The following is a 22348-nucleotide window of genomic DNA, read 5'->3' on the forward strand; positions in this document are numbered from 1 at the left end:
TGTTATATTGGATGAATGAAGCCTTGGTCACATGTTATATTGGATGAAAGAAGCCTTGGTCACGTTATATTGGATTAATAGGCCTCGGTCACATGTCATATTGGAAGAATTAAGCCTTGATCACATGTTATAATGGATGAATAGGCCTTGTTCACATGTTATATTGGATGAATGAAGCTTTGATCACATGTTATAATGGATGAATGAAGCCTTGATCAAATGTTATAATGGATGAATGAAGCCGTGATCCCATGTTATAATGGATGAATGAAGCCTTAATCCCATGTTATAATGGATGAATAGGCCTTGGTCTTGGTACTTAAGATGAATAAATCCTTCGTCACATGTTATATTGGATGAATGAATCCTTGGCCACATGTTATATTGGATGGATGAAGCCTTGATCACATGTTATATTGGATGCATGAAGCCTTGGTCACATGTTATATTGGATAAATCAAGCCTTGGTCACATGATATATTGGGTGAATAAATCCTTGGTCACATGTTATAATGGATGAATAGGCCTTAGTCATGGTATACAGGATGAATGAATCCTTGGCCATATGTTGTATTTGAGGAATAAATCCTTGGTCTTTTGTTATATTGGTTAAATGAAGCCTTGGTCACATGTTATATTGGATGAAAGAAGCCTTGGTCACATATTATATTGGATGAAAAGGCCTTGGTCACATGTCATATTGGAAGAATTAAGCCTTGATCACATGTTATAATGGAGCCTTATTTATCTGTTATATTGGATGGATGAAGCCTTGGTCATATGTTACATTGGATGAATGAAGGCTTGTTCACGTGTCATTTTGGATGGATGAAGCCTTGGTCACATGTTATATTGGATAAATGAAGGCTTGGTCACATGTTTTACTGGATGGGTGAAGCCTTGTTCATCTGTTATATTGGATGAATGAAGGCTTGTTCACATGTTTTACTGGATGAATAAGGACTTGGTTAGATATTATATTGGATGAATGAAGCCTTGATCACATGTTATAATGGATGGATGAAGCCTTGGTAACATGTTATATTGGATGAAAGAAGCCTTGGTCACGTTATATTGGATGAAAGAAGCCTTGGTCTTCTGTTATATTGGATGAATGAAGCCTTGGTCACGTGTTATATTGGATGAATGAAGCCTTGGTCATATGTTATATTGAATAAATGAAGCCTTGGTCACATGTTTAATTGGATGAAAGAAGCCTTGGTCACATGTTATATTGGATGAATGAAGCCTTGGTCACGTTATATTGGATGAAAGAAGCCTTGGTCACATATTATAATGGATGAATAGGCCTTGGTCATGGTTTACAGGATGAATGAATCCTTGGCCACATGTATTTGAGGAATAAATCCTTGGTCATCTGTTATATTGGATAAATGAAGCCTTGGTCACATGTTATATTGGATGGATTAAGCCTTGGTCATTTGTTATATTGGATGAATGAAGCCTTGATCACATGTTATAATGGATGGATGAAGCCTTGGTCACATGTTATATTGGATGAATGAAGCCTTGGTCACATGTTATATTGGATGGATGAAGCCTTGATCACATGTTATATTGGATGCATGAAGCCTTGGTCATATGTTATATTGAATAAATGAAGCCTTGGTCACATGTTATATTGAATGAATGAAGCCTTGGTCACATGTTATATTGGATGAAAGAAGCCGTGTTCACGTTATATTGGATGAAAGAAGCCTTGGTCACATGTTATATTGGATGAATGAAGCCTTGGTCACATGTTATATTGGATGAATGAAGCCTTGGTCACATGTTATATTGGATGAAAGAAGCCTTGGTCACATGTTTAATTGGGTGAATAGGACTAGGTCACATGTTATATTAGAAGAATTAAGCGTTGATCACATGTTATAATGGATGAATAGGCCTTGGTCACATGTTATATATGCACAAGCCAAAAAGACAGAAATGGCTGCACATCGCACCCATGGCTGACACGAAAGCTTATTCAGCTATATTTAAAACCAACATCAGAAGTTAGTATATAATTTGGCCAAACCATATTGCCTCATGTACCACGTGCAGGTCTTCTGATACACATGAGTCCCTAACCAAAAAACATCACTGTGCCGGTCACCGACCACAATCCCCGCAAAGCATGCGCAAACAGAGAAGGGGGGCCACGGAATGGCCCTGCAACCCCATCGTCACAGGACCAGACCCTAAAGGGCCCCCCCAGACCCCGCAGGCGCCACCGGCGCCTGTTATATTGGATCAATGAAGCCTTGATCACATGTTATAATGGATGAATGAATCCTTGATCACATGTTATAATGGATGAATGAAGCCTTGATCACATGTTATATTTGTTGAATAAATCCTTTGTCATCTGTTATATTGGATGAATAAAGCCGTGGTCACATGTTATAATGGATGAATAGGCCTTGGTCATGGTATACAGGAGGAATAAATCCTTGGCCACATGTTAAATTTGAGGAATAAATCCTTGGTGATCTGTTATATTGGATGGATGAAGCCTTGGTTACGTGTCATTTTGGATGGATGAAGCCTTGTCACATGTAATATTGGATGAATGAAGGCTTGGTCACATGTTATAATGGATGGATGAAGCCTTGGTTACATGTTATATTGAATGAATGAAGCCTTGGTCATATGCTATATTGGATGGATGAAGCCTTGTTCACATATTATATTGGATGCATTAAGCCTTGGTCATATGTTATATTGAATGAATGAATGAAGCCTTGGTCCTGTTATATTGGATGAAAGAAGCCTTGGTCACATGTTATATTGGATTAATGAAGCCTTGGTCACATGTTATATTGGATGAAAAAAGCCTTGGTCACATGTTAAATTGGATGAATAGTACTTGAGCACATGCTATATTGGAAGAATTAAGCCTTGATCACGTTATAATGGATGAATGAAGCCTTGATCACATGTTATATTTGATGAATAAATCCTTGGTCACATGCTATATGTGATGAATGAAGCCTTGGTTACATGTTATAATGGATGAATGATGCCTTGGTCATGATTTATAGGATTAATGAATCCTTGGCCACATGTTGTATTTGAGGAATAAATCCTTGGTCATCTGTTATATTGGATAAATGAAGCCTTGATCACATGTTATAATGGATGAATGAAGCCTTGATCACATGTTATATTTGATGAATAAATCCTTGGTAATATGTTATATTGGATGAATGAAGCCTTGTTCACATGCTATATTGGATGAATGAAGCCTTGGTCACATGTTATAATGGATGAATAGGCCTTGGTCATGGTATATAGGATGAATGAATCCTTGGCCACATGTTGTATTTGAGGAATAAATCCTTGGTCATCTGTTATATTGGATAAATGAAGCCTTGGTCACATGTTATATTGGATGGATGAAGCCTTGGTCACATGTCATTTTGGATGCATGAAGCCTTGGGCACATGTTATATTGGATGAAAGAAGCCTTGGTCACATGTTATATTGGATGAATGAAGCCTAGGTCACATGTTATATTGGATGAATGAAGCCTTGGTCACATGTTATATTGGATGAATGAAGCCTTGGTCACATGCTATATTGGATGGTTGAAGCCTTGATCACATGTTATATTGGATGCATGAAACCTTGGTCATATGCCATATTGAATGAATGAAGCCTTGGTCACATGTTATATTGGATGAAAGAAGCCTTGGTCACATGTTATATTGGATGAATGAAGCCTTGGTCACATGTTATATTGGATGAATGAAGCCTTGGTCACATGTTATATTGGATGAATGAAGCCTTGATCACATGTTTTAATGGATGAATGAAGCCTTGATCACATGTTATAATGGATGAATGAAGCCTTGATCACATGTTATAATGGATAAATAGGCCTTGGTTTTGGTATTTAAGATGAATAAATCTTTCGTCACATGTTATATTGGATGAATGAATCCTTGGCCACATGTTATATTGGATGGATGAAGCCTTGATCACATGTTATATTGGATGCATGAAGCCTTGGTCACATGTTATATTGGATGAATGAAGCTTTGTTCACATGTTATATAGGGTGAATGAATCATTGCTCACATGTTATATTTGATGAATAAATCCTTGGTCATATGTTATATTGGATGAATGAAGCCTTGGTCACATGCTATATTGGATGGTTGAAGCCTTGATCACATGTTATATTGGATGCATGAAACCTTGGTCATATGCCATATTGAATGAATGAAGCCTTGGTCACATGTTATATTGAATGAATGAAGCCTTGGTCACATGTTATATTGGATGAAAGAAGCCTTGGTCACATGTTATATTGGATGAATGAAGCCTTGATCACATGTTTTAATGGATGAATGAAGCCTTGATCACATGTTATAATGGATGAATGAAGCCTTGATCACATGTTATAATGGATAAATAGGCCTTGGTTTTGGTATTTAAGATGAATAAATCCTTCGTCACATGTTATATTGGATGAATGAAGCTTTGGTCACATGTTATATTGGATGAATGAAGCTTTGTTCACATGTTATATAGGGTGAATGAATCCTTGCTCACATGTTATATTTGATGAATAAATCCTTGGTCATATGTTATATTGGATAAATGAAGCCTTGGTCACATGCTATATAGGATGAATGAATCCTTGGCCACATGTTGTATTTGAGGAGTAAATCCTTGGTCATCTGTTATATTGGATAAATGAAGCCTTGGTCACATGTTATATTGGATGGATGAAGCCTTGGTCATCTGTTATATTGGATGAATGAAGGCTTGGTCACATGTTTTACTGGATGAATAAGGCCTTGGTTACATGTTATATTGGATGAATGAAGCCTTGATCACATGTTATAATGGATGAATGATACCTTGGTCATGGTTTATAGGATTAATGAATCCTTGGCCACATGTTGTATTTGAGGAATAAATCCTTGGTCATCTGTTATATTGGATAAATGAAGCCTTGATCACATGTTATAATGGATGAATGAAGCCTTGATCACATGTTATAATGGATGAATGAAGCCTTGATCACATGTTATATTTGATGAATAAATCCTTGGTCATATGTTATATTGGATTAATGAAGCCTTGTTCACATGCTATATTGAATGAATGAAGCCTTGGTCACATGTTATAATGGATGAATAGGCCTTGGTCATGGTATATAGGATGAATGAATCCTTGGCCACATGTTGTATTTGAGGAATAAATACTTGGTCATCTGTTATATTGAATAAATGAAGCCTTGGTCACATGTTATATTGGATGGATGAAGCCTTGGTCACATGTCATTTTGGATGGATGAAGCCTTGGTCACATGTTATATTGGATGAATAAGGCCTTGGTCACATGTTATATTGGATGAAAGAAGCCTTGGTCACATGTTATATTGGATGAATGAAGCCTTGGTCACATGTTATATTGGATGAATGAAGCCTTGGTCACATGTTATATTGGATGAATGAAGCCTTGGTCACATGCTATATTGGATGGTTGAAACCTTGATCACATGTTATATTGGATGCATGAAACCTTGGTCATATGCCATATTGAATGAATGAAGCCTTGGTCACATGCTATATTGGATGGTTGAAGCCTTGATCACATGTTATATTGGATGCATGAAACCTTGGTCATATGCCATATTGAATGAATGAAGCCTTGGTCACATGTTATATTGGATAAATTAAGCCTTGGTCACATGTTATATTGGATGAAAGAAGCCTTGGTCACATGTTATTTTGGATGAATGAAGCCTTGGTCACATGTTATATTGGATGAATGAAGCCTTGGTCACATGTTATATTGGATGAAAGAAGCCTTGGTCACATGTTATATTGGATGAATGAAGCCTTGATCACATGTTTTAATGGATGAATGAAGCCTTGATCACATGTTATAATGGATGAATGAAGCCTTGATCACATGTTATAAAGGATAAATAGGCCTTGGTTTTGGTATTTAAGATGAATAAATCCTTCGTCACATGTTTGTTATATTGGATGAATGAAGCCTTGATCACATGTTATATTGGATGCATGAAGCCTTGGTCACATGTTATATTGGATGAATGAAGCTTTGGTCACATGTTATATAGGGTGAATGAATCCTTGCTCACATGTTATATTTGATGAATAAATCCTTGGTCATATGTTATATTGGATAAATGAAGCCTTGGTCACATGCTATATAGGATGAATGAATCCTTGGCCACATGTTGTATTTGAGGAGTAAATCCTTGGTCATCTGTTATATTGGATAAATGAAGCCTTGGTCACATGTTATATTGGATGGATGAAGCCTTGGTCACATGTTATATTGGATGAATGAAGCCTTGGTCACATGTTATATTGGATGGATGAAGCCTTGATCACATGTTATATTGAATGCATGAAGCCTTGGTGTCACGGCCGCGACGGCGTTCCGTGTTCCGGGCCGCCGCCGCGACCTCCTCCTGCCCCATGCAGCCGCCGGGGTCCTTGTGCAGGGACCCGGCGCTGCTGCTAGTTCGGCCCCTGGGGGCGCCTCACCTCTCCTCCGCTCCTGTCTCTCACTGTGCCGGCCGGCGCGCGCGTCCCCGCCTCCTACGGCGCGCGCGCTGCGGCTGTCTAAGGTTTAAAGGGGCAGTGCGCTCCTAATTGGTCCACATGTCAATCACTCCCCTATAAGTTCCAGCTCTGCCCCCTTCCAGGGGTTGGAGCCTCTACATGCTTCCCATAGCGTTTGGCCCAGCTCCCTGTTGTTCCTGATTCCTATCCGCTACCTGGTCCCTAGTCCTTGTTCCTGGTTCCTGCTCCCCTGTTACACCATTGCTCCTGTGTTCAGCCTGTCACCTGCGGTTACACCTACAGACCTCTGCCAGCATCATCTCCTGCCTACTGCTCCTGCCACGCCTCGCCTGCCGTCACTAGCAACCAAGCCAGGGGTAGCGACCTGAGGGTCGCCTGCCGCAGCAAGTCCATCCCGCCTTGCGGCGGGCTCTGGTGAAAACCAGCGGCCCCTTAGACTCCACTCCCTGGTGAGGTTAGTGCCATCGCTGGTGACGGTCCAGTGGATCCACTACTCCAGGCGTTACAGTAGGCTCCAACCCCTGGAACCTGGCGAGGTGTCTGATATCCGCGAAGTAGCCCGAGTGGTCGCCCTACAGGCTCAACAGATCCAGGAACAGTCACAGCTGATCCAACAACTGACTGCAGCCGTACAGCAGCATACCACAGCTCAGCAGTCATCACCTCCTGCAGCCTCTTCAAAACTACGACTGGCTCTCCCAAGTAAATATGGAGGTGACCCCAAGTTGTGCAGAGGATTCCTGACCCAGTGCACCATGCATATTGAACTTTTAAGTAGTCAGTTTCCCACCGAGCGCTCTAAAGTGGCTTTCATCATCAGCCTATTGGAGGGTAGAGCTCTGGCCTGGGCCACGCCGCTGTGGGACCGAGATGATCCTGTTGCTGCCAATCTCCGAACCTTCCTAGTCGAGTTTCGCTCCGTCTTTGAGGAACCTGCCCGTGCCTCTTCAGCTGAAACTGCTCTCCTCGGCCTCCCTCAAGGGAGCTCCTCTGTTGGTGACTACGCCATCCAGTTCCGCACCCTGGCGGCAGAATTAGACTGGAATGAGGCTGCTCTAATAGCCACCTTCAAGAAGGGCCTGTCCAGTCGGGTGAGAGACGTGCTTTCCGCCCGAGACCTACCTACCTCCCTGAACGAACTCATCCTACTGGCCACCAGGGTCGATACTCGTTTTTCTGAGAGAGAGTAGGAGGTCTGGCATGAACGGCGACTAAGCCTGTCCCATCGCCATCACCAGCTGGCGCCGGTCTTCCAGAATCCTGACGTTCCGGTGTCCCAGTCGACTCCTGAGATTCCTATGCAGGTGGAACGGGCTCACCTGACGCCTGATGAAAGAATTCGTCGTCTGGAGCTGAATCTCTGCCTCTACTGCGGTGGTTCGGATCACTTTCGGCTGAGATGTCCCCAACGTCCTCAAGCGTCCAGGAAACGCCAGCACCTAGGTCCGGTGGGAGAGGTCTCCCTAAGTGTGAATGCCACCTCTCCGAAGTTGTCTGTGCCAGTCTCCATCCAGACACCCTCAGGACAAACTCTCCAGACTACTGCCTTTCTCGATTCTGGGTCAGCAGGCAATTTTATTGCAGCTACATTGGTCCAGAGATGGCGGCTACCCGTGACCCCACTAGCCAGGCCCCTGACTATCTCCTCGGTCACGGGCAAGATTCTTACCGACCATGTGCACTACCAGACTGCACCTCTAGTCCTCCAGGTGGGCACTTCACATCTGGAAAAGATCTCCTTCTAAGTCCTGCCCCATTCTTCTTCCACCATCCTCCTGGGACTCCCTTGGCTGCAATTACATGCCCCTAAGCTGGACTGGAGAACCGGGAAGATTCTCAGTTGGGGTCAGGACTGTTCCAACCAGTGTCTGAGGTCACCTTAGCCCAAGTACTCTATGTTATCACCCGAGCCCGCCAAGCCTTTATCCGGCCTACTGGCGGAATACTAAGACTTGCCTGATGCCTACATCTGCAGGCAAGAAAGAGGGGGAGGCCAAAGGGGGGGGAATACTGTCACGGCCGCGGCGGCGTCCCGTGTTCCGGGCGGCCGCCGCGACCTCCTCCTGCCCCATGCAGCCGCCGGGGTCCTTGTGCAGGGACCCGGCGCTGCTGCTAGTTCGGCCCCTGGGGGCGCCTCACCTCTCCTCCGCTCCTGTCTCTCACTGTCCCGGCCGGCGCGCGCGTCCCTGCCTCCTAGGGCGCGCGCGTGCCGGCTGTCACAGATTTAAAGGGGCAGTGCGCTCCTAATTGGTCCACATGTCAATCACTCCCCTATAAGTTCCAGCTCTGCCCCCTTCCAGGGGTTGGAGCCTCTACATGCTTCCCATAGCGTTTGGCCCAGCTCCTTGTTGTTCCTGATTCCTATCCGCTACCTGGTCCCTAGTTCTTGTTCCTGGTTCCTGCTCCCCTGTCACTCCATTGCTCCTGTGTTCAGCCTGTCACCTGCGGTTATGCCTACAGACCTCTGCCAGCATCATCTCCTGCCTACTGCTCCTGCCACGCCTCGCCTGCCGTCACTAGCAACCAAGCCAGGGGTAGCGACCTGGGGGTCGCCTGCGGCAGCAAGTCCATCCCGCCTTGCGGCGGGCTCTGGTGAAAGCCAGCGGCCCCGTAGACTCCGCTCCCTGGTGAGGTTAGTGCCATCGCTGGTGACGGTCCAGTGGATCCACTACTCCAGGCGTTACACTTGGTCATATGTTATATTGAATGAATGAATGAAGCTTTGGTCACATGTTATATTGAATGAATGAAGCCTTGGTCACATGTTATATTGGATGAATGATGCCTTTGTCATGGTATATAGGATGAATGAATCCTTGGCCTTATGTTGTATTTGAGGAATAAATCCTTGGTCATCTGTTATATTGGATGGATGAAGCCTTGGTCATCTGTTATATTGGATGGATGAAGCCTTGGTCACATGTTATATTGAGTGAATGAAGCCTTGGTCATCTGTTATATTGGATGGATGAAGCCATGGTCACGTGTCATTTTGGATGGATGAAGCCTTGGTCACATGTTATATTGAATGAATGAAGCCTTGGTCATCTGTTATATTGGATGGATGAAGCCTTGGTCACATGTTATATTGAATGAATGAAGCCTTGGTCATCTGTTATATTGGATGGATGAAGCCATGGTCATGTGTCAATTTGGATGGATGAAGCCTTGGTCACATGTTATATTGGATGAATGAAGCCTTGGTTACATGTTATATTGGATGAATGAAGCCTTGGTCACATATTATAATGGATGGATGAAGCCTTGTTCACATGTTATATTGGATGAAAGAAGCCTTGGTCACATGTTATACGGGATGAATGAAGCCTTGGTCACAAGTTATATTGAATGAAAGAAGCCTTAGTCACATGTTATAATGGATGAATGAAGGCTTGGTCACATGTTATATTGGATGAATGAAGCCTTGGTCACATGTTATATTGGATGAAAGAAGCCTTGGTCACATGTTATATTGGATGAATAGGACTTGGTCACATTTCATATTGGAAGAATTAAGCCTTGATCTGATGTTATAATGGATGAATAGGCCTTGGTCACATGTTATAATGGATGAAAAGGCCTTGGTAACATGTTTTAATGGATGGATGAAACCTTGGTCATCTGTTATATTGGATGGATGAAGACTTGGTCACGTGTCATTTTGGATGGATGAAGCCTTGGTCACATGTTATATTGGATGAATGAAGGCTTAGTCACATGTTTAACTGGATGAAGTAGGCCTTGGTTACATGTTATATTAGATGAATAAAGCCTTGATCACATGTTATATTGAATGAATGAAGCCTTGGTCACATGTTATATTGGATGAAAGAAGCCTTGGTCACATGTTATATTGAATGAATGAAGCCTTGATCACATGTTATATTGGATGAATGAAGCCTTGGTCACATGCTATATTGGATGGATAAAGTATTGATCACATGTTATATTGGATGCATGAAGCCTTGGTCATATGTTATATTGAATGAATGAAGCCTTGGTCACATGTTATATAGAATGAATGAAGCCTTGGTCACATGTTATAATGAATGAATGAAGCCTTGGTCACATGTTGTATTGGATGAAAGAAGCCTTGGTCCCATGTTATATTGGATGAATGAAGCCTTGGTCACATGTTATATTGGATGAATGAAGCCTTGGTCACATGTTATATTGGATGAATGAAGCCTTGGTCACATGTTATATTGGATGAAAGAAGCCTTGGTCACGTTATATTGGATGAATAGGCCTCGGTCACATGTCATATTGGAAGAATTAAGCCTTGATCACATGTTATAATGGATGAATAGGCCTTGTTCACATGTTATATTGGATGAATGAAGCTTTGATCACATGTTATAATGGATGAATGAAGCCTTGATCAAATGTTATAATGGATGAATGAAGCCGTGATCCCATGTTATAATGGACGAATGAAGCCTTAATCACATGTTATAATGGATGAATAGGCCTTGGTCTTGGTATTTAAGATTAATAAATCCTTCGTCACATGTTATATTGGATGAATGAATCCTTGGCCACATGTTATATTGGATCGATGAAGCCTTGATCACATGTTATATTGGATGCATGAAGCCTTGGTCACATGTTATATTGGATAAATCAAGCCTTGGTCACATGATATATAGGGTGAATGAATCCTTGCTCACATGTTATATTTGATGAATAAATCCTTGGTCACATGTTATAATGGATGAATAGGCCTTGGTCATGGTATGCAGGATGAATGAATCCTTGGCCATATGTTGTATTTGAGGAACAAATCCTTGGTCTTTTGTTATATTGGATTAATGAAGCCTTGGTCACATGTTATACTGGATGAATAAATCCTTGGTCACATGTTATATTGGATGAAAGAAGCCTTGGTCACATATTATATTGGATGAATAGGCCTTGGTCACATGTCATATTGGAAGAATTAAGCCTTGATCACATGTTATAATGGAGCCTTATTCATCTGTTATATTGGATGGATGAAGCCTTGGTCATATGTTACATTGGATGAATAAAGGCTTGTTCACGTGTCATTTTGGATGGATGAAGCCTTGGTCACATGTTATATTGGATAAATGAAGGCTTGGTCACATGTTTTACTGGATGGGTGAAGCCTTGTTCATCTGTTATATTGGATGAATGAAGGCTTGTTCACATGTTTTACTGGATGAATAAGGACTTGGTTAGATAATATATTGGATGAATGAAGCCTTGATCACATGTTATAATGGATGGATGAAGCCTTGGTAACATGTTATATTGGATGAAAGAAGCCTTGGTCACGTTATATTGGATGAAAGAAGCCTTGGTCTTATGTTATATTGGATGAATGAAGCCTTGGTCACGTGTTATATTGGATGAATGAAGCCTTGGTCATATGTTATATTGAATAAATGAAGCCTTGGTCACATGTTTAATTGGATGAAAGAAGCCTTGGTCACATGTTATATTGGATGAATGAAGCCTTGGTCACGTTATATTGGATGAAAGAAGCCTTGGTCACATATTATAATGGATGAATAGGCCTTGGTCATAGTTTACAGGATGAATGAATCCTTGGCCACATGTATTTGAGGAATAAATCCTTGGTCATCTGTTATATTGGATAAATGAAGCCTTGGTCACATGTTATATTGGATGGATGAAGCCTTGGTCATCTGTTATATTGGATGAATGAAGGCTTGGTCACATGTTTTACTGGATGAATAACGCCTTGGTTACATGTTATATTGGATGAATGAAGCCTTGATCACATGTTATAATGGATGGATAAAGCCTTGGTCACATGTTATATTGAATGAATAAAGCCTTGGTCACATGTTATATTGGATGAAAGAAGCCGTGTTCACGTTATATTGGATGAAAGAAGCCTTGGTCACATGTTATATTGGATGAATGAAGCCTTGGTCACATGTTATATTGGATGAATGAAGCCTTGGTCACATGTTATATTGGATGAAAGAAGCCTTGGTCACATGTTTAATTGGGTGAATAGGAGTAGGTCACATGTTATATTAGAAGAATTAAGCGTTGATCACATGTTATAATGGATGAATGAAGCCTTGATCACATGTTATATTTGTTGAATAAATCCTTTGTCATCTGTCATATTGGATGAATAAAGCCGTGGTCACATGTTATAATGGATGAATAGGCCTTGGTCATGGTATACAGGAGGAATAAATCCTTGGCCACATGTTGAATTTGAGGAATAAATCCTTGGTCATCTGTTATATTGGATAAATGAAGCCTTGGTCATCTGTTATATTGGATGGATGAAGCCTTTGTTACGTGTCATTTTGGATGGATGAAGCCTTGTCACATGTTATATTGGATGAATGAAGGCTTGGTCACATGTTATAATGGATGGATGAAGCCTTGGTTATATGTTATATTGAATGAATGAAGCCTTGGTCATATGCTATATTGGATGGATGAAGCCTTGTTCACATGTTATATTGGATGCATTAAGCCTTGGTCATATGTTATATTGAATGAATGAAGCCTTGGTCCTGTTATATTGGATGAAGGAATCCTTGGTCACATGTTATATTGGATGAATGAAGCCTTGGTCACATGTTATATTGGATGAAAGAAGCCTTGGTCACATGTTAAATTGGATGAATAGTACTTGGGCACATGTTATATTGGAAGAATTAAGCCTTGATCACGTTATAATGGATGAATAGGCCTTGGTCACATGTTATATTGGAACAATGAAGCCTTGATCACATGTTATAATGGATGAATGAAGCCTTGATCACATGTTATAATGGATGAATGAAGCCTTGATCACATGTTATATTTGATGAATTAATCCTTGGTCACATGCTATATGTGATGAATGAAGCCTTGGTTACATGTTATAATGGATGAATGATGCCTTGGTCATGGTTTATAGGATTAATGAATCCTTGGCCACATGTTGTATTTGAGGAATAAATCCTTGGTCATCTGTTATATTGGATAAATGAAGCCTTGATCACATGTTATAATGGATGAATGAAGTCTTGATCACATGTTATAATGGATGAATGAAGCCTTGATCACATGTTATATTTGATGAATAAATCCTTGGTCATATGTTATATTGGATGAATGAAGCCTTGTTCACATGCTATATTGGATGAATGAAGCCTTCGTCACATGTTATAATGGATGAATAGGCCTTGGTCATGGTATATAGGATGAATGAATCCTTGGCCACATGTTGTATTTGAGGAATAAATCCTTGGTCATCTGTTATATTGGATAAATTAAGCCTTGGTCACATGTTATATTGGATGGATGAAGCCTTGGTCACATGTCATTTTGGATGCATGAAGCCTTGGGCACATGTTATATTGGATGAATGAAGGCTTGGTCACATGTTTTACTGGATGAATAAGGCCTTGGTTACATGTTATATTGGATGAATGAAGCCTTTGTCACATGTTATATTGGATGAATGAAGCCTTGGTCACATGTTATATTGGATGAATAAAGCCTTGGTCACATGCTATATTGGATGGTTGAAGCCTTGATCACATGTTATATTGGATGCATGAAACCTTGGTCATATGCCATATTGAATGAATGAAGCCTTGGTCACATGTTATATTGGATGAAAGAAGCCTTGGTCACATGTTATATTGGATGAATGAAGCCTTGGTCACATGTTATATTGGATGAATGAAGCCTTGGTCACATGTTATATTGGATGAAAGAAGCCTTGGTCACATGTTATATTGGATGAATGAAGCCTTGATCACATGTTTTAATGGATGAATGAAGCCTTGATCACATGTTATAATGGATGAATGAAGCCTTGATCACATAATATAATGGATAAATAGGCCTTGGTTTTGGTATTTAAGATGAATAAATCCTTCGTCACATGTTATATTGGATGAATGAATCCTTGGCCACATGTTATATTGGATGGATGAAGCCTTGATCACATGTTATATTGAATGCATGAAGCCTTGATCACATGTTATATTGGATGAATGAAGCTTTGTTCACATGTTATATAGGGTGAATGAATCCTTGCTTACATGTTATTTTTGATGAATAAATCCTTGGTCATATGTTATATTGGATAAATGAAGCCTTGGTCACATGCTATATAGGATGAATGAATCCTTGGCTACATGTTGTATTTGAGGAGTAAATCCTTGGTCATCTGTTATATTGGATAAATGAAGCCTTGGTCACATGTTATATTGGATGGATGAAGCCTTGGTCATCTGTTATATTGGATGAATGAAGGCTTGGTCACATGTTATAATGGATGAATGATGCCTTGGTCATGGTTTATAGGATTAATGAATCCTTGGCCACATGTTGTATTTGAGGAATAAATCCTTGGTCATCTGTTATATCGGATAAATTAAGCCTTGATCACATGTTATAATGGATGAATGAAGCCTTGATCACATGTTATATTTGATGAATAAATCCTTGGTCATATGTTATATTGGATGAATGAAGCCTTGGTCACATGCTATATTGGATGGTTGAAGCCTTGATCACATGTTATATTGGATGCATGAAACCTTGGTCATATGCCATATTGAATGAATGAAGCCTTGGTCACGTTATATTGAATGAATGAAGCCTTGGTCACATGTTATATTGGATGAAAGAAGCCTTGGTCACATGTTATATTGGATGAATGAAGCCTTGGTCACATGTTATATTGGATGAAAGAAGCCTTGGTCACATGTTATATTGGATGAATGAAGCCTTGATCACATGTTTTTATGGATGAATGAAGCCTTGATCACATGTTATAATGGATGAATGAAGCCTTGATCACATGTTATAATGGATGAATGAAGCTTTGTTCACATGTTATATAGGGTGAATGAATCCTTGCTCTCATGTTATATTTGATGAATAAATCCTTGGTCATATGTTATATTGGATAAATGAAGCCTTGGTCACATGCTATATAGGATGAATGAATCCTTGGCCACATGTTGTATTTGAGGAGTAAATCCTTGGTCATCTGTTATATTGGATAAATGAAGCCTTGGTCACATGTTATATTAGATGGATGAAGCCTTGGTCATCTGTTATATTGGATGAATGAAGGCTTGGTCACATGTTTTACTGGATGAAAAAGGCCTTGGTTACATGTTATAATGGATGAATGATGCCTTGGTCATGGTTTATAGGATTAATGAATCCTTGGCCACATGTTGTATTTGAGGAATAAATCCTTGGTCATCTGTTATATTGGATAAATGAAGCCTTGATCACATGTTATAATGGATGAATGAAGCCTTGATCACATGTTATAATGGATGAATGAAGCCTTGATCACATGTTATATTTGATGAATAAATCCTTGGTCATATGTTATATTGGATGAATGAAGCCTTGGTCACATGTTATAATGAATGAATAGGCCTTGGTCATGGTATATAGGATGAATGAATCCTTGGCCACATGTTATATTTGAGGAATAAATCCTTGGTCATCTGTCATATTGGATAAATGAAGTCTTGGTCACATGTTATATTGGATGGATGAAGCCTTGGTCACATGTCATTTTGGATGGATGAAGCCTTGGTCACATGTTATATTGGATGAATGAAGGCTTGGTCACATGTTTTACTGGATGAATAAGGCCTTGGTTACATGTTATATTGGATGAAAGAAGCCTTGGTCACATGTTATATTGGATGAATGAAGCCTTGGTCACATGTTATATTGGATGAATGAAGCCTTGGTCACATGCTATATTGGATGGTTGAAGCCTTGATCACATGTTATATTGGATGCATGAAACCTTGGTCATATGCCTTATTGAATGAATGAAGCCTTGGTCACATGTTATATTGAATGAATGAAGCCTTGGTCACATGTTATATTGGATGAAAGAAGCCTTGGTCACATGTTATATTGGATGAATGAAGCCTTGGTCACATGTTATATTAGATGAATGAAGCCTTGGTCACATGTTATATTGGATGAAAGAAGCCTTGGTCACATGTTATATTGGATGAAGGAAGCCTTGATCACATGTTTTAATGGATGACTGAAGCCTTGATCACATGTTATAATGGATGAATGAAGCCTTGATCACATGTTAGAATGGATAAATATGCCTTGGTTTTCATATTTAAGATGAATAAATCCTTCGTCACATGTTATATTGGATGAATGAAGCCTTGATCACATGTTATATTGGATGCATGAAGCCTTGGTCACATGTTATATTGGATGAATGAAGCTTTGGTCACATGTTATATAGGGTGAATGAATCCTTGCTCACATGTTATATTTGATGAATAAATCCTTGGTCATATGTTATATTGGATAAATGAAGCCTTGGTCACATGCTATATAGGATGAATGAATCCTTGGCCACATGTTGTATTTGAGGAGTAAATCCTTGGTCATTTGTTATATTGGATCAATGAAGCCTTGGTCACATGTTATATTGGATGGATGAAGCCTTGGTCACATGTTATATTGGATGGATGAAGCCTTGGTCATCTGTTATATTGGATGAATGAAGGCTTGGTCACATGTTTTACTGGATGAATAAGGCCTTGGTTACATGTTATATTGGATGAATGAAGCCTTGATCACATGTTTTAATGGATGGATGAAGCCTTGGTCACATGTTATATTGGATGAATGAAGCCTTGGTCACATGTTATATTGGATGGATGTAGCCTTGATCACATGTTATATTGGATGGATGAAGCCTTGATCACATGTTATATTGGATGCATGAAGCCTTGGTGTTACGGCCGCGACCTCCTCCTGCCCCATGCAGCCGCCGGGGTCCTTGTGCAGGGACCCGGCGCTGCTGCTAGTTCGGCCCCTGGGGGGCGCCTCACCTCTCCTCCACTCCTGTCTCTCACTGTGCCGGCCGGCGCGCTCGTCCCCGCCTCCTACGGCGCGCGCGCGCGCCGGCTGTCTCAGGTTTAAAGGGGCAGTGCGCTCCTAATTGGTCCACATGTCAATCACTCCCCTATAAGTTCCAGCTCTGCCCCCTTCCAGGGGTTGGAGCCTCTACATGCTTCCCATAGCGTTTGGCCCAGCTCCCTGTTGTTCCTGATTCCTATCCGCTACCTGGTCCCTAGTCCTTGTTCCTGGTTCCTGCTCCCCTGTTACACCATTGCTCCTGTGTTCAGCCTGTCACCTGCGGTTACACCTTCAGACCTCTGCCAGCATCATCTCCTGCCTACTGCTCCTGCCACACCTCGCCTGCCGTCACTAGCAACCAAGCCAGGGGTAGCGACCTGGGGGTCGCCTGCGGCAGCAAGTCCATCCCGCCTTGCGGCGGGCTCTGGTGAAAACCAGCGGCCCCTTAGACTCCGCTCCCTGGTGAGGTTAGTGCCATCGCTGGTGACGGTCCAGTGGATCCACTACTCCAGGCGTTACAGTAGGCTCCAACCCCTGGAACCCGGCGAGGTGCCTGATATCCGCGAAGTAGCCCGAGTGGTCGCCCTACAGGCTCAACAGATCCAGCAACAGTCACAGCTGATCCAACAACTGACTGCAGCCGTACAGCAGCATACCACAGCTCAGCAGTCATCACCTCCTGCAGCCTCTTCAAAACTACGACTGGCTCTCCCAAGTAAATATGGAGGTGACCCCAAGTTGTGCAGAGGATTCCTGACCCAGTGCACCATGCATATTGAACTTTTAAGTAGTCAGTTTCCCACCGAGCGCTCTAAAGTGGCTTTCATCATCAGCCTATTGGAGGGTAGAGCTCTGGCCTGGGCCACGCCGCTGTGGGACCGAGATGATCCTGTTGCTGCCAATCTCCGAACCTTCCTAGTCGAGTTTCGCTCCGACTTTGAGGAACCTGCCCGTGCCTCTTCAGCTGAAACTGCTCTCCTCGGCCTCCCTCAAGGGAGCTCCTCTGTTGGTGACTACGCCATCCAGTTCCGCACCCTGGCGGCAGAATTAGACTGGAATGAGGCTGCTCTAATAGCCACCTTCAAGAGGGGCCTGTCCAGTCGGGTGAGAGACGTGCTTTCCGCCCGAGACCTACCTACCTCCCTGAACGAACTCATCCTACTAGCCACCAGGGTCGATACTCGTTTTTCTGAGAGAGAGGAGGAGGTCTGGCATGAACGGCGACTAAGCCTGTCCCGTCGCCATCACCAGCTGGCGCCGGTCTTCCAGAATCCTGACGTTCCGGTGTCCCAGTCGACTCCTGAGATTCCTATGAAGGTGGAACGGGCTCACCTGACGCCTGATGAAAGAATTCGTCGTCTGGAGCTGAATCTCTGCCTCTACTGCGGTGGTTCGGATCACTTTCGGCTGAGATGTCCCTAACGTCCTCAAGCGTCCAGGAAACGCCAGCACCTAGGTCCGGTGGGAGAGGTCTCCCTAAGTGTGAATGCCACCTCTCCAAGGTTGTCTGTGCCAGTCTCCATCCAGACACCCTCAGGACAAACTCACCAGTCTACTGCCTTTCTCGATTCTGGGTCAGCAGGCAATTTTATTGCAGCTACATTGGTCCAGAGATGGTGGCTACCCGTGACCCCACTAGCCAGACCCCTGACTATCTCCTCGGTCACGGGCGAGATTCTTACCGACCATGTGCACTACCAGACCGCACCTCTAGTCCTCCAGGTGGGCACTTTACATCTGGAAAAGATCTCCTTCTACATCCTGCCCCATTCTTCTTCCACCATCCTCCTGGGACTCCCTTGGCTGCAATTACATGCCCCTAAGCTGGACTGGAGAACCGGGAAGATTCTTAGTTGGGGTCAGGACTGTTCCAACCAGTGTCTGAGGTCACCTCAGCCCAAGTACTCTATGTTATCACTCGAGCCCGCCAAGCCTTTATCCGGCCTACCGGCGGATGCCTACATCTGCAGGCAAGAAAGAGGGGGAGGCCAAAGGGGGGGGGGGTACTGTCACGGCCACGGCGGCGTCCCGTGTTCCGGGCCGCCGCCGCGACCTCCTCCTGCCCCATGCAGCCGCCGGGGTCCTTGTGCAGGGACCCGGCGCTGCTGCTAGTTCGGCCCCTGGGGGCGCCTCACCTCTCCTCCGCTCCTGTCTCTCACTGTCCCGGCCGGCGTGCGCGTCCCCGCTTCCTAGGGCGCGCGCGCGCCGGCTGTCTCAGATTTAAAGAGGCAGTGCACTCCTAATTGGTCCACATGTCAATCACTCCCCTATAAGTTCCAGCTCTGCCCCCTTCCAGGGGTTGGAACCTCTACATGCTTCCCATAGCGTTTGGCCCAGCTCCCTGTTGTTCCTGATTCCTATCCGCTACCTGGTCCCTAGTCCTTGTTCCTGGTTCCTGCTCCCCTGTTACACCATTGCTCCTGTGTTCAGCCTGTCACCTGCGGTTACGCCTACAGACCTCTCCCAGCATCATCTCCTGCCTACTGCTCCTGCCACGCCTCGCCTGCCGTCACTAGCAACCAAGCCAGGGGTAGCGACCTGGGGGTCGCCTGCCGCAGCAAGTCCATCCCGCCTTGCGGCGGGCTCTGGTGAAAACCAGCGGCCCCTTAGACTCCGCTCCCTGGTGAGCTTAGTGCCATCGCTGGTGACGGTCCAGTGGATCCACTACTCCAGGCGTTACACTTGGTCATATGTTATATTGAATGAATGAAGCTTTGGTCAGATGTTATATTGAATGAATGAAGCCTTGGTCACATGTTATATTGGATGAATGATGCCTTTGTCATGGTATATAGGATGAATGAATCCTTGGCCTTATGTTGTATTTGAGGAATAAATCCTTGGTCATCTGTTATATTGGATAAATGAAGCCTTGGTCACATGTTATATTGGATGGATGAAGCCTTGGTCATCTGTTATATTGGATGGATGAAGCCTTGGTCACATGTTATATTGAATGAATGAAGCCTTGGTCATCTGTTATATTGGATGGATGAAGCCATGGTCACGTGTCATTTTGGATGGATGAAGCCTTGGTCACATGTTATATTGAATGAATGAAGCCTTGGTCATCTGTTATATTGGATGGATGAAGCCTTGGTCACATGTTATATTGAATGAATGAAGCCTTGGTCATCTGTTATATTGGATGGATGAAGCCATGGTCATGTGTCATTTTGGATGGATGAAGCCTTGGTCACATGTTATATTGGATGAATGAAGCCTTGGTCACATATTATAATGGATGGATGAAGCCTTGTTCACATGTTATATTGGATGGATGAAGCCTTGGTCACATGTTATATTGGATGAATGAAGCCTTGGTTACATGTTATATTGGATGAATGAAGCCTTGGTCACATATTATAATGGATGGATGAAGCCTTGTTCACATGTTATATTGGATGAATGAAGCCTTGGTCACATGTTATATTGGATGGATGAAGCCTTGATCACATGTTATATTGGATGAAAGAAGCCTTGGTCACATGTTATATTGGATGAATGAAGCCTTGGTCACATGTTATATTGAATGAATGAAGCCTTGGTCACATGTTATACTGGATGAAAGAAGCCTTGGTCACATAATATATTGGATGAATGAAGCCTTGACCACATGTTATATTGGATGAATGAAGCCTTGGTCACATGTTATTTTCTAGCCAAGACTTTCTGTATAGAAACTTCTCATAAGGCTAAAGAAGCAGTTCCTCCTCTCATACCTGCTCCTAGTCTACAGTGTCCCTGCTAGGACCAGAGGGGAAATTGTTTCTGCAGTCAGCAAAACCACTGATCTGTGGAAAGAAGTGGCTAACAGAGCGCCATCTGTCCTGGACCGTGCTCACAATCGGCAGTACGGACATTCATATAATGACATGCTCTAGTTCTGTGGTCCGGGCTCTTGGCAATGCACGGACAGCGGAAGCCATGGTCATATGTTCAGCCCTGCACTTCACATCACTGACACATCTACAGTGACTCTACAGAGGGACTACTACTCCCAGCTAGCCTGAATTGCCCATGTGGGTTTCACACATGATGATAGGATTAGATACAGTGAATCAGCAGACCGTATCACATGATGGGATTAGATACATAGTTCAGCAGGCAGTATCTAATCCTATCATGAGTGATACTGTCTGCTGAGACGCTGTATCTAGTCATATCTTGTTGGATACGGTCTGTTAAGTTGCTGTATCTAATCCTATCATATATGATACAGTCTGTTGAGCTTTTGTATTTAATCCAATCATGCGTGATACTCTCCTGAGCTGCTGTATCTAATCCTATCATATATGATGCTGTATGCTGGGCTACTAAATCTTATAATATCATGTGTGCATGTGTCATATGATTCATCTGAATATAACAATTTTTAGGATCCATCGTGCACCACATGATGCAATAATCTGCAGCTTTGGGTCTAATATACAATAAGAAATTAGACACTGTGTGAATTGTGGCCACACACATCCAGCACTGCTCAGTACTGTACCTGGACTGTTGTGTATTGATCACATGATCCCTAGTATCTGTGATCTGGTATTGGGACACATCAAGTGATCAATGCAATGATTAGAACCATGGTGAGCCGATCACTAATTAGAATGGAAACAAATTATTAACCCTCTGTACACCAGGGCCATGAAAATCTGCAGCCCAGTGACTCAGGTGATCGCAGAATCAGAAGAATGTTGTCTATTCTGTTTCCAGACAATGACTTAACTCTCCCCCTGCTGGGAGGACTGGGGATTGCATTATCTCCATCTTGCCCTTCATTACTTATTTTTGCTGGGACTTGCAACGCTTTAGCCATGAGTGTGAGAGCGATAACTCCAAATTTACCACACCTGCTTTCCATTCACACCTAACATCCCTTTTTCATTACA

The 22348-nt window shown here is 42.7% G+C and overlaps 1 long non-coding RNA gene across 1 annotated transcript in view; it reads right to left on the reverse strand.

Moving 5' to 3' along the window:
- LOC138765884 (uncharacterized) overlaps positions 1-22348 on the reverse strand; it is a 222756-nt gene that overhangs the window by 75691 nt on the left and 124717 nt on the right. The window lies entirely within an intron of this gene.

Source organism: Dendropsophus ebraccatus, chromosome 10, assembly GCF_027789765.1.
Source record: "Dendropsophus ebraccatus isolate aDenEbr1 chromosome 10, aDenEbr1.pat, whole genome shotgun sequence".
Classification (NCBI taxonomy): Eukaryota; Metazoa; Chordata; class Amphibia; order Anura; family Hylidae; genus Dendropsophus; species Dendropsophus ebraccatus.